Raw genomic sequence first — 14,608 nt, 5'->3', positions numbered from 1 at the left:
AAAGAGAGCGATACTAAACCTAAAATAAATATTTATGCTAAAATGTGTAAAATCTTGGGGAGGGTCAAAAATTACATGTCTACAGCTGCCCCTCTTTGATTAGAAATGCAAAGAGTTTTCAGACAAAGAACGACGAGACAGGTTTTTTGACCCGACCCTTATTTAAAGAGACCAAAAACCAAGAGAAAGGAGAATGTGACCGAGCCCTGGTATCTGAGCTACCTACATATCCTTGGCTATAAAGGAATCAAACCACGTGTAGTTTAGAAGTGAATGAGGTGATGGAGTGTACCGAGGTGGAGAGCCGAGTGAGGTGTCGTCGAGGTTTCGGTCCGCGGTCCCGTTATTACATCAAAAATTAAAATTAAAAAGATTAACTAAGCCTATCAGCTACGAGATACAAGATTCCTATCTATGAGTCTTCTCAAGCTTGATCTTGAGTCTTGGTTGGTTCTTCATGCGGACTCTGATCTGAATCTTGATGCTTGTTAGCTGCAGGTATTGGTTCGATCTTCTTCAGCTTTTTCATATCAAGACGGGACATGCAAAGCTTGTGACTTCAATTATGTCTTGAGCAGTCCACATCTTTTCTCCGCTTCTGCACTTTGGGCACACTCTTTTTTTCTTTTATTCTTGATTGAGACTTCTTTTGGTTATCTCGGATTGTCAACTCGTATTTTTGAGGCGAACTTCCGCTACTTCTAACTTGACTTGACTTCTGAAAGGACGTGCCTCGTTCTCCAGGTGTGCGCCTGCTAGTGACTTGAAACTTCACATGACTCTGAAATGAATTCTGAAATGAGCTCCCTTGTTCTCCAGGTAGGCGCCTGCTACTACAACAAAACAGAAAAAACAAAAGAAACTTTTCTGCCCCAGTTTGCACTAGGAAGATTTGTGAGTTGTTAGCAAAACTATAAATCACCTACGCTACTGATGAAGGATGCAATGATGAGAGTAAAATTAATGACTCAACTACGATGTGCGTCTCCTAAAAGTGATTGAGCTTGCGGAAAACAATAAACTAAGCTTGACTAAAGTTAAGACTGACTCTATTCTCCAGGCGGGGGCCCTGATTTCAAGAAAACTAAACATTGATAACTTAAGAAAACTAAAAATTGACCCTTTTTTTTCAAATTCAGACTTACCCTTTTTAAAAAAAAATTATTATCCTAGGAAAAAATTCATCGGACTAGGTTTTCTATCTTAGGAGAAAGATTCATCAGACTAAGATTTTGATCCTAGGAGAAAATTCATCAGACTAGGTCTCTTTTCTACTTTTTTTTTGGTATCTTCGAAGAAAGATTCGTCAGACTAAGATTTTGATCCTAGGAGAAAATTCATCAGACTAGGTTTTCTTATCTTAGGAGAAAAATTTATCAGACTAAGATTTATATCCTAGGAGAAAGTTCATCAGACTAGGTCTTTTTTTTGTATCTTAGGAGAAAGATTCATCAGACTAAGATTTCAATCATAGAAGAAAGTTCATCAGACTAGGTCTTCTATATTAGGAAAAAGATTCATCAGACTAAGATTTTGATCCTAGGAGAAAATTCATCAAACTAGGTTTTCTTATCTTAGGAGAAAAATTCATCAGACTAAGATTTCTATCCTAGGAGAAAGTTCATCAGACTAGGTTTTCTATCTTAGGAGAAAAATTCATCAAACTAAGATTTGATTGGGAGAAAATCCCTCAAACTAGGGCTTTTTATCCTAGGAGGAAAAATGTGAGTGCAATGGCAACATTTATGCACATTAGCACGACCAATAAAAGCAAAAATTTTAGAAACTTTCCTTTATCAGCTCTTCTCTTCTCTTTTTTTTGAAACCACTTTCCTTGCACTACTTTATTCTTGTTCAAACAAAGAAAAATTTTGTCAGTTTTAAAAGTGGTGGTCGGTTTGTGGCCTTGAGTCTTGAGCAGCTTGGCTTTTGCTCGATCATCTTGAGTCGGTCTCAAGAGGCTTTTGTTCTGTACCAACTCTGATTGTTTCACACCCAGTACCATTAGTATTTGCGGCTCAATCAGCCTTATCCCAACTGGAGATCTTTGCTTAGGTGTCCTTTTTCTGATATCTTGAATGACTTCCTGCTTTTGAGCAATTGGTCTGTCAGAGAGAATCACAAGTTATCTTTGCTTGCGCTAAGTAGGCTGACAAGAGTCTATTGGAGGAGATTTTGCATGAATTCTCAAGTCATGTTGACAATAACAACTGAGTGTGCTAGCCAAATTTACTTTGTGCAACTGAAAAGCTGGTAGCAGATTTTGAAATCATTTCTTGCTTATTTTTACAAGGACTGACTTAGAGTGAAGGACACAATGATGCAAAGAAACAAGTATTAACAAGAAACGCCCCTGTCGGGAAAGATAGAAGGAAGAGTTTTTTTTCTTTCTTTTTTTCTTTTATTTTGCGGTAACTAGTCTTAGTGACCATGACATGCATTTTGGACTTAACGGCCGATCTATCAAACTAATTCAATCTTCCATTTTACCATTCTTACGGCCTTTGAAGTCGGGCTTGTTCGTGTCAATTTTTTGCATCAGCTTCATGACTCACTATCAACTAGCGGTGCCCCGAGGGATTTTCGCCAACAAGTCTCTATCATTTATTTATCTCTGCTTGCAGTCGTCTTACAATGCCCGTGAAGGTTTTCACTAGTAAGACTCTCTCATTTTTTTTATTTTTCTTTTTTTTTACTTTCTTGTGCGGGCATCTTGACAATGTTCTATGTCACGTGACAACTGTTGCTCATTGCATGCTTCTCTTGGCATTCTTGAAGGCATATCGGGAGGTCTTTATTTGGAAGGGTTTTGGATAGGGTTGGAAAGAAGGGTCGGCATGAAGGCTCAAAGTAAACCCAAAATGAGGGGTTATATACTTACAACTTTTGGAATCAACTCTTTCAAAAGTCAAAAATAAAATTTGCCCCAGTTTATGATACAGGGAAATTTTTTGATTTTTTTTCTTTTTTTTTTGTTTTCTTCTGAATTCTTAATTGGTTGGACCGAACCGTGTAAGGCTGCCTACATATCCTTTTTAAAAGGAATCAGGTCTAACGTAATTCAAACATCTGACCTAACTTTTTTTCATCTTTCTTTCTGTTTTTTCTTTTCTCTTTTTTTCTATCTTTTTTTTCTTTTTGTTTTCAAAACAAGTGGCCCCAACTTCTATTTTTTTAGGGCATGGACCTTTGACAATTCTTTTCTTATTCTTTTTTTCACTTAGATCTTTTTAAAAGCTTCCCTAGTTTGTACTCTTGGGGCATGAACTTTTATTGTTATTATATTTTTTTTTTGACTTTTGACTCTAAACCTAATTCCAAAAGAGAGTGGTCAAAGAAAATAACACAGGCTCAAAAGGGGTAACAAAGGGTATAAAGTATTTGGGTACCAGAAAAAGGGCCTCCCAGCCTCGAGAACGCCAAACATATTATCCTTTTGCGACCACAACATTGATGAACATGCCTATCTTCTTGGTGTGTCGTGGTCGAAAGACATTTTCCATCCATTAATGTCAAACTCTCGACCAAACTTCAATTGATTAAACATCCTTAAGTTCGATCTTCACAATGATTTGAAGGTGAATTTTACTCGACCTTAATTCTCAAGTATTTCAACTCTTTATTCATCCTCAAAAATATCTTGTTCTCAGTTATCCAATTCAAGCGTAAATCAATTTTCTAAGATCTGGCCAAAAATTCTGCATGCATGTCATATCACTAAAACTAGAGGGAAAAGAACTAAGCATGGAATGACACAAAAGGACAGACTGTATTTCATTGAGTAAACAACAAGACAACCACCCTATACAACCCTAAAATAACATGGCTAATGAAAATAGCAACAAAAGCAGACAGGTAAGACTCACACAAACAGAATAGAGGGATAGAAGGGTTTGACTCAATAAAACAAATAAAATCTGGATCACAACCCTGAAATAACCCAGATAACAGAAAAAACACCAAAACAAGCTACCAAGATTCCTTCTTAGTGAGGAGAGAATGACTTTCAATTGCTAAACTTCACATTTAGCCACAAATTTGCTCATCAGAATCACCATGGCCTTTTTCAATTTCAGTCGGCAAATTCCTGAGAGGATTCTCATACTCCATGTCACCAGGCATCATCCCCACAAAGTGTGCATCATCATGTGCAGGTAAAGGATTTTGCACGATATTCTGGGTGTCACTGTCTTGGATCACAATCAAGTTTTCCTAGATCATCCTTTCTATTTCTCTTTTCAAATCTCGACAGCTTTCAACATTGTGCCCCTGGGCATTGGAATGATATTCACACCTTTTAGATGGGTCAAAGCTTCTTGCACATGGGTCCACATGATTTGGAGGAATGGGTGTAATCATGTTATAATGCTTTAACTTCTCAAACAAGCTTGCATATGACTCTCTTATTGGTGTAAAATTATATGTCGACCTTTGTTCTCCTCTATACCCTTGACCTGGAGGTGGGTTATAGGGCACTTGAAAATTTTGCGGAGGCTGATGGAGATTTTGCAGTGCTCGTGCTCGTCTTCTGGGGTGTTTTGGTGGCTGGACAATGTACTGAGGTAGAGCAACAGAGTATTGTGGGTTCTAAGGTGGATAGTAGTGCTCAGGAGCATCATCGGAAACCAGACAAGGCTGCTCATACCTTCGAGATGTTCTCCTAGAACCTCTTTGAGACCCTGATGTCATCATGGTTTCTTCATCCTTCTCATTCGTGTCACCAAAATTATCTGATTTAATCTGGACAGCCTGAGTTGCGGCTTTGAGAACTGCTTGACTTATAATTCTTCCCATCTTAAGGCCATTTTTAACCATTTCCCCCATTTTGATTGCTTCCGAGAAGGATTTGCCCATTGCGTACATCATGATTTGAAAGTAATCGGGCTCTTGAGCATGAAGAAAGACAGTGATTAGCTCATGGTCATCCATGAGTGGCTTAACTCTAGTTGTTTGTTCTCTCTATGTAATGGCATATTCCCTGAAACTTTCAGTTGGTTTTTTCTTCAAGTTTGAAAGGGAATTGCGGTCTAGGGCAATGTCAATGTTGTATTGGAACTGTTTGACAAAGGCATGTGCCATTTCATCCCAGACATACCGGCGAGATATGTCTTGATCCATAAACCATTCGGAGGCTACTCCCGTAAGGCTTTCCCCAAAATAAACTATCAGTAATTCTTCTTTTCCTCCCGCACCTCTTAGTTGATTGCAATACCTTTTCAGGTGGGCTATGGGGTCTCCATGTCCATCATATTTTTCAAATTTGGGAGTCTTGAAACCAGGTGGCAAGTGGACATCGGGGAACATACATAGATCCTTAAAGGCAATACTCTTCTGACTTGTCAACCCTTGCATGTTTTTCAACTGTTGTTCTAAGCTTTTCACTCTTTGGGTCATTTCTTCTTGTGCCATCTTTCGGGCAGGCTTCTTAATCTTTGCAGGAAGATCGAATAGGTACGAGTGGTACTCAGGAGAATGGCACTGTTCTTGATGGGTAGCAAATTGCGATTCATGACTTGTCTTTTGTACCACTGTTGGTTGTGGGATAGTAAAGACGGGCATAACAGCAGCGGTTGTCTGATTGGTTATTAATGGCACACTTTTGGAGCACGCAACAGAAGTTCTAGCTGTAGTTGTACAGTTGGGATAAGGACTGAACCCATATGGATAGAATTGCTCAGGCAATGACATCGGAATGGCAGTAGTAGAGATGGGTGTGAACTCTGGGAAACTATGGGAATAAAAGGGCGGTCCTTGGCCATTAGCCCATGCTTGACATATTTCAATAATTTGTTGTTTCAGTATTCTATTTTCCTCAACCATAGTAGACTCTTGTTGAACCCTCTAACCCTGAGTCTCATGACCACTCGTAACAGCTTCAATATCAGTTGTCATTTTTCCTTTGGATCTTGTGTTGGCAGATTACCACAAACCAACCACCTCAAACTTTCTTCACAATCCAAAACAAAAGACACATTAGAATGGACTCAGTCGACCCTTATTATTATCATTCTTTTTTCTTTTTTCTTTTTTTAACTTTTTTAATGGTGATCGAACCTGATATGGGTTGCATACGTATCATGTGGGAACATGAATTAGTCCATTCTGATATTGTGTAGTTCAGAAAGATCGAGAATAAAATAAATAAACTAACTCTTTTTTTTTAGATTTTGAAATTTGTTTTTTCCGAAAGAAATACTTACAAAGAAGAAAGAAAATATCTTTGGATTTTGATTTGTTTTTTTTAAAGAATTTTTTTTGAAAAGAAAGACGTCTAAAGAAGAGAAAAAATATTTTCTTGAATTTTAACTTCTTTTTCTTTTTTCTTTTTTTTTCCTGGAAATTTCGAAGAAAAACTTCTAAAGAAGAAATGAAATATTTTTGGATTTTTGGACTTTTATTTTGAATTTATGAAAAAAATTCTTCTAAAGAAAAAAAAATATTTTTGAATCTTAAATTTTCTTTTCAATTTTCGAAAGAAGAATGAAAATATTTTTGAATTTTGAGAGAGATTAAAAGAAATTTTTTTTGTATTTTTTTTAAAAAAATGGGGTCTAAAAGAAAGACTTTCTAAAGAAGGAACTAAAGGAAAATATTTTTGGATTTTTTGAAAATTGTGGGTCGGAACCGATGAGGTTTGTCTACGTATCTCACATCCGGTAAGAATCAGACCCGCGTAGTTCACTCATTTTGACATAATTAAAATAAAATATGGCATTGACTCACTTTTATTTTTGAAAAAATTTTGGCAGAGTTTTGAGACATTTTCAAATACCAGGTGAATTCTCTATCCTACCTCACTCTTGATTTTTCTCTTGATTTTCTTTTCCCAGTCGGTCAACATGCAAGCCGAAATAAATAAATGTTCACATAGCACGTAAAATGCATCAGGATAGTCTGTTATTTTGGGTACACCTATCCTAGATGGACCCAACCCATGTGTTGAGTCCCCAAAGTCAAATACACGTGATGCAAACAAACGTTCTTACTAGGGATCCGGTATGAAGTTACATTATTCTAAGTTTAAACCTGGGGTTGTGTTCTTGAACTGGCTTACCCGAGCGGACAGCTCGAGCCGAGGTGGGGGCCACGTACTGGGAGCACAAAAGTCTATCCGGCCTTGTTGCTGACCCAACCTCGTTCTATTTAGTATGACTTCTAACAGAAAAGTGGGTCACGCGTACGTATGCACCATATTTTTAGAAGACTTAGAAGGGTGGCGTAAGAAGACATTTAAATACAGTTCAAATAACATCAAAGCGGTAAATAAGTGACAATTAGCACATTAGGTCCACAAATACAGTAATATCAACAAACAATAAACCCAAGCATAGATCATATTAACAAGCTCGAATTCTGAACCCTGAACCAGAGATTCGGGGTTCTTATCCCCAGCAGAGTCGTCAGAGCTATCACACTTCCATTTTACTCGAAAGGGATATAAAAGAGTTTTTTCAATTAAAGTGACAATAATCGAAACGAGATTATTTATTTAAGATTCAGAGTCGTCACTTGGAATAATTTATGGTGTCCCAAGTCACCAGTTTAAAATCCCGAATCGAGGAAGTTGACTCTTATTTATGGTCTGCGAACACAGAAATCCGAGTAAGGAATTCTGTTAACCCGAGAGAAGGTGTTATGCATTCCCGGGTTTCGTGGTTCTAGCATGGTCGCTTAGCTGTTAATAATTGTCCTTATTATCTAATCAACTACATAATTTTTTTAAACTATGTACATTTTTACCTTTTACCGCTTTTTAATTTGAAACGAATCACGCATACGTGTATTCATTTCATTTGGCGCGTCAAGAATCATGTCATGCGTACGTGTCAATAATTAATCACGCTTTATTAATATTAAGAAAGTTTGTCTGAATTGCGCGAACGCATGCCTCAATTTTAAGTTTAGAAAAATCATAATTATGTTACGCGAACGTATACATAATAACCATAATTTGATTAATTCGTGCATAAAGCAACTAACAATATTCGAGAATTGATTATTTTCCTTGAGTTCAAGAGCGCATGTGAAAGATTTAAGTATTAAGGAGTTTCTTTGTAGAAGTACATATAAGACTGTCTAAAAATTAATTGCAAAATATGAATATACATTATTCAAATTTAGAACTACACAATCAACTCGTCTAGAACGAAAACAATCTAGATTGACAATAAGCCTTGTTTACTTACACATTTTTATTTTTATATTTTTACTCAAATTAATTAGAGATAACGTTCATATGACATCAAAAATATTCAGTTATCTTAAATGAAAAAAGCATTTCTAATTAGCATGCACGCTAAGGACAAAATCATTGAAACTTATCCATAAAAATCCAAGGATACAAAGCACTGCCAAAGAAAAGGATTTTTCACACTCACCTAGCGAAGAAAGGACAACCACATTCCAATGCCACTTTATACCCAAACCCAAGCTATATATGAACTTTATTGAGCCATGATTATCTAATATTCAAGTTCTTTTAAATTTATCAAATTCCAACCCCATCAGTACTTGTTTTATTACTCAAACCACCACTAAATCCATTTTACCTACTAATTTAATTCTCCTGTTATCAGATTATTCTTGAAACCTAAATCTCTTAGGGGTCGTTTGGTAGGGTGCATAAAAATAATGCGGAATAGTGTGCATTAGTAATGCATGGATTAGTAATGCATGGATTAGTATGGGTTAGTAATACAAGTATTAGTTATGCAGATATTATTTCTTATCTATTGTTTGGTGTGGTGTATTAGAATTATAATGCATTGCATAATATTTAAGAAAAATAGTTGTTTACAAAAATATCCTCCATATTCTTTAACTTTAAAGGGACTTAAAGACAATTATGTCTTTAACCATACTGATACATGCATTAATAGCCTCGGTATTACTAATACCATGGTTTTCTATGCATTACTTATACATAGAATAACGAAGTATGATGTATAACTAATAACTAATGCAAATATTAGTTATACATAGGTTGAAAAAATATACCAAACAAGGTATTAGTAATGCATAGAGCTAATGCTTGCATTCTTTTTTCTAATACCTCCTACAAAACGACCCCTTAAAAAAAGCATCGCAAATGAAGTCTCAATTTAGCTATTTAAAATTTATCCAATAGAAAGAACCAAATAGCACAAACAATAATTAAGAAACAAAACCATCCAATTAAAAGACAAGGGAAAAGAGAGGAGGCATGAATTGGAACTTTTATTGACGAATTCAAAGCTGCAACTCAGAAAACAAACCGAAAAATGACCAACCAAAACAGTAGACAAGGACTCGATGGCCTCGAACAAAAATGTTGTTGTTATGGAGCTGTTCTACTGTGTTTTTTGAGCTATTTTTCAGCTGAAGTCCAGCTGGGTTCGAGGCATGTTCTTTAATGGTGTTTTGTGGACCGTTTTTATATTTTTGGGGCTGATTTCGAGGAAATTTTGGGGCTATCTCGGGGTGGAATTTTCAGCTGGTTTTCAGTTGTCTTCGTTCTTACAAGAAGACTTTGTTTCAACGGGTATCCATGTTATTCACATGGGTAAAAAATGGAATTGATTTGCTGATTTTTAGTGTAAAAATGAAAAAAAAAAACCAGAGAAATCTTTCCTTTGCTATGGTTCTGTATCCAAAAAGAAGGAGACAAGTGCTAACCTTTCTTTTTTGGTGCCCCCTCTGTTTTTTCTCAGATCCTTAGGCTTTTCTTAATGTTCCTCTTTCTATCGTTACTCTCTATTTCCAAATCCCCATCCCCTTTCTGATTTTGTCCCTTTCCGATCTCCCTTTCTTTTTTCTTTTCCTTTCTTTGTTTGTTTTTTGCCTCTGCTTTTTTGTGTTAGAATGTTCCTTCATTGTGTGTATTTATGGGAAGGGGTCTAGGGCTAGGATTAAATCTTGCATTTAAGTGGCCTAATGGGTTGGGAAGAATGGTCTAAGGGTAATTGGGTTGGACCATGTCTTTTGGGTTTGAACTTAGGCTAAAAAGACCAAATAATACAATGTATCTATAAAAATATAAAAATCACTCTAAATTAAAATAAACTAATATAAAACAAAATACTACGAGTGAAACTAATTTTATTTTTGTATTTTCAAATGTTATAATACTATAAATATAAATATACTAATTGACTTTAACCTAAAGATAAAAAAAATTGTAATTTTTTATTTTTGTGATAAAAATAAATTGAAAAGAGAGTGATACTAAACCTAAACTAAATATTTACGCTAAAATGTGTAAAATCTTGGGGATGGTCAAAAATTACATGTCTACAATAAAGAACACGATTTATATAATTGTTTATCACTTTATATCAAATATTGGTTGTAAAATCTTGTCTCAGGAACTTGAGTTAGAGAGAGTCTATGATACTTATTGAGTACCGTGGTGATGTACTCGGCCGTTAGGGGCCCCTCTTCAGGCCCTCACTTACTTTACATGTTTCAGGATAATGTGTGATACGTGGTATACAAACAAGACTAGAATGACTCTCTTTTCGAGGTATATGGTGAGGCACCACTCCTATTCCATGGTATCTATAAGGTTGTTTACTTATTTTATATTAGTCGGGCATTAGCCCAAATGTTCAGTTTTGTTATTTGGTATAGAGGCTCCATATATATTTGTAATGAGTTGTAGTAACTAGATGATACACGACATATATGAAAAGATATTTGTTGTATTTGATCTCATTATTGTTATGAAAGACATATATGTAAAGATATTTGTTGTATTTGATCTCATTATTGTTATGAAAGTCTTCATGGGTGATTTTGAATTGGAAAAATATTTTATCATTTAACTTGAAAATATATACTCTCTCCGTTCTAATTTATGTGAACCTATTTGACTGGGCACGGAGTTTAAGAAAAAATTAAGACTTTTGGAATTTGTGGTGCTAAACAAGTCAAAAAGAGGCCTAGAGTATTTGTGTGATTATAAAAGTTTCTCATTAAGGGTAGAATTGTAAGTTTAAGCTAAATTGTTTCCAAATTTAGAAAGGGGTCATTTTTTTTGGAATTGATCGAAAAGGAAATAGGTTCACATAAACTGGAACGGAGGGAGTATGATTTTCAAAGAGCTTCCACAGCTAAATTGGTTTTCATGCATATGGTTTGGGTGCATCATATGGTTTGGTTCACTGGGGTCGGGTAGTGTGTCGGGTGCCGGTCGCATGGTTTTGGGTTGTGACACTCATCTCGTATTGGGTCATAGTCAATCCTTCTCGGTGTAGATGCTCAAGCTCCCTATGGAACTCCTCTCTGCGAGTTTGTGGGACAAACTTCTTTAAGAAGAGAACTGAAAATTGATGCCATGTGAGTGGTGCTACGCCAACTGGCCTGACTGTCTCATAGGACTGCCACCACCTTTAGGTTGGCCCGTCAGCTGAAAAGTAGTAAAGTCAACTCTATTGGAGTCCACAAGACCCATTGTGCAAAGAATTTGATGACACTAATTAAGAAATCCCCGAGCATCCTCTAACTCTCTTCCACTCAACTAGGGAGGACAAAGCCTATGGAATAGCTATAACCTCTTCTGCTCCTCATCAGTCAAAGATGGTCCAATCTCGACATGTGACGCATCAGTTGGCTATACTGGCAAACCCCCGGTGTCTGATAACTCTAAGCTAGTTGCTCTGGCTTACGGGCGGCGGGAGTCTAGATTATCCCCTAGCCTGTGAGGTAGCTGGTGCAACTAGTATCATGCATGCTCGAGCTAAACTCTTATACACACTCAAGATCTGGGCCAAAGTCTCCTGAAGACCAGGTATAGCAATAGGTACTGTCGGAGTCTGAGTTGGTCCCATCGGCTCAACAATATTCGGAACTTGCTCATCCACTAGAGCAACTGGTGGCTCCACAAATGCTGCTCTAGCTATAGCACAAGCCCCAACTCAGCCTCTACCTCAACCTTGTTCTCCCGCGGCCCTGACTGGAGGCACCGGTGCCTGCTCGGCTTATCTAGCTGAACGTGTCCTTACCATCTGTGAGAGAATAAAAAAGTAAATGCTCAAATTTCGAAAATGGCAAATCCATACAACAAGAAGGAAAGAAAGCAAAATTTTCCTAATAGTTCGGTTGCCTCTCGAAGATAAGTACAAACATCTCTGTACCGATCCGCAAGACTTTACTAAACTCGCTCATGACCCATAGAACCTATAAACTTAGGGATCTGATACCAACTTGTCATGACCCAAAACCACCATCCGACCGTGAAGGCACCTAAATCACTTGCTAGGCAAGACAAGCATAACAAGATAACAAAATTAACGAAACTAGTACAAATCTAAAGCCCAATGTCTTAAATAAATTGCGTCAATACATAACAATCCCCCTAGAACTAGTAATATAGAGTCATGAGCTCTACAAAGCAATACAAGTATGGCAATACAAATTAAAATATCATTTGAATAATAACAACAACTGAATTGGAAAGAGATGCCAAGAATTGCGGTAGGAATGTAGCTCTACCTCGTCTCTTAGCAAGTCACAACAAAGTACGGACAACTCTCAATTGGGTCCAACACCTGGATCTGCACAATTAGTGCAGATTATAGTATGAGTACAACTGACCCTAGGTACTTAGGAAGTATCATAACTAACCTCGGTAAGGTAATAGCAACAAGAAATATCAACGAAACTTGCTAATAACCTGCTCAGTTCATAAATTCCACAAGTACACAACAATAATACCATCTAATCATAAAACATAGATAAAGTCACCTCGATGCTGCCAAGCCATGTATCAATTATCAATCCAACATATAAATAAGATATGCATCTATTATTAAGTCTCGATGCACAGGTAGACATATATAGAAGATATGTACTGTGCTCTCACTAATCAAACCAAACAGCACATAGAGAAGATATGCACAACGAGGAATGTATACATTCCAGATCTAGCATGTAGAGAAGATATGCGAATAAAACATGTATACATCCAAGGAAATTGCAAGTAGAGAAGAAATGTAATAACTACACAGTGATCAGTTTTCTCATACCACGTGTACACCATCAAGAGAAAAGGGTGAATCTAGGAGGGGTGGATTCTTATCCACACGCTGCACGAACAAATCACATGCCATATATAACCACCGCACGGATCCCTTACGTGCTATGATATCTCAGCATATGGACCACCCACGTGCTATCAACCAGTCCATATCATACAGATAACATATTAAGGATACATGTACATGAATAATGGATATCAATTACATATTTCTGGACTGATATAAGTGACATGCTAAGATGTAGACATGTGCGAAGTGTACTACCACAGTTCAAATTAGGCGATTACACCACAAAATATCAATTAATCATGTTTAAACATGAGATTAACCAACAAATAACCTCTAACACGATTCAATTAGCTCACAAAAGGAGGTACAAACATAAGAAACATTATAGCATAAAACATAGTAATCAATTCAAGGCATATCATAGCCACTACCTCGAGCATGGATAATACCCGGTGCACGTGCATGAGCTCAACCCTCACATATGCACTACCCATAGCGCGTAGCCAACACTAATAACTCAGACAACTAGTGCCTCAACCAATTTTAGGTAAGATACTTACCTCAAGCAAACCAATCAATACTCTAGAAATCCATTAGCACACGAATCGACCTTCGAACGGCTCGAATCTAGCAAAGAATAATTCAATAATATTAAATAAATCCATAATAAATAAATCCAAACAATAAAGCTTCAATCTTTATAAACTTACACAATGTCAACCCAAAAAGTCAACCCAGGCCCGCACCCCAAAATAGGATAAAAGTCACAAATCCCAAACACCAGTTTTAATACGTGTCCAAATATGTGTGTTTCGGGAGAAATTCAAAAATAGCCAGATTTACAAATGGTCGTTCAAAAAAGCCTAGTTTCAAAAGTAATCGAAATTTAGCCACTTTTCATGTAAGATAAATCTGAGCGAAAACACTATTCAAAACTCGAAAAATACGTCAGTATATTATACTGGAGTTCCAGCATAAGTATGCTTGAACTCCAGCATATTATAACGGAGTTCCAGGATAAATATGCTGGAACTCCAGCATAATATGATGGAGTTCCAAGATAAGTATGCTGGAACTCCAGCATAATATACTGGAGTTCCAGCAAGTATAATTGTCCAGTATAATATACTGGAGTTTCAGCAAGTATAATTGTCCACCACTGAATCTTTACTCATAAATACTATTAGAAACAAAATAAAAGAAAAAAGAAAATAATGAGGAGGAGAAGAAAAAGAAACCACCTACCAAAAAATCGTAAAGAACTTTGTTTAAGTTTTCCGGTGAGGCTTTTTTGACCGAGATTTTATTGAACCGTTAGTGGTTTTTCTTGGTGGAGTGAAGTATTTACTCAAATCTGGTAGCTATGGTAGACGAGTGATGACGATGATATAACTGTGAAAGCATAGAGCTGGAAGAAAAGAAAGAGAGAGAGAATGAAAGTGGCGTCGAAGGATAGAGTGTGAAACTAGATGGCTTCTCAAGATTTGACTTGAATTTTAATTTTAAATTGCTCAAAACGTACAAATCGACTAATTTGTAAGAACGAAACTATTTTTTATTGGAATTTGTAAGACAATTGTTCT

At 36.6% G+C, this 14,608-nt stretch overlaps 1 long non-coding RNA gene across 1 annotated transcript; it reads right to left on the bottom strand.

Moving 5' to 3' along the window:
* Positions 1 to 10,771: 10,771 nt before the first annotated feature.
* On the bottom strand, positions 10,772 to 14,508 carry LOC107788845 (uncharacterized). The gene is made up of 4 exons (XR_001648717.2): positions 14,271 to 14,508; positions 13,586 to 13,652; positions 12,472 to 12,533; positions 10,772 to 11,984 (listed from the first exon to the last, which is right to left on the bottom strand). It is a non-coding gene; the product is annotated as an uncharacterized LOC107788845 (long non-coding RNA).
* Between the last annotated feature and the right edge of the window lie 100 nt (positions 14,509 to 14,608).

The sequence above is a fragment of the Nicotiana tabacum genome, chromosome 22, assembly GCF_000715075.1.
Source record: "Nicotiana tabacum cultivar K326 chromosome 22, ASM71507v2, whole genome shotgun sequence".
NCBI lineage: Eukaryota > Viridiplantae > Streptophyta > Magnoliopsida > Solanales > Solanaceae > Nicotiana > Nicotiana tabacum.
The sequence above is the reverse complement of the archived record's forward strand: the minus strand, read 5'-3'. Positions and strand labels throughout refer to the sequence as shown.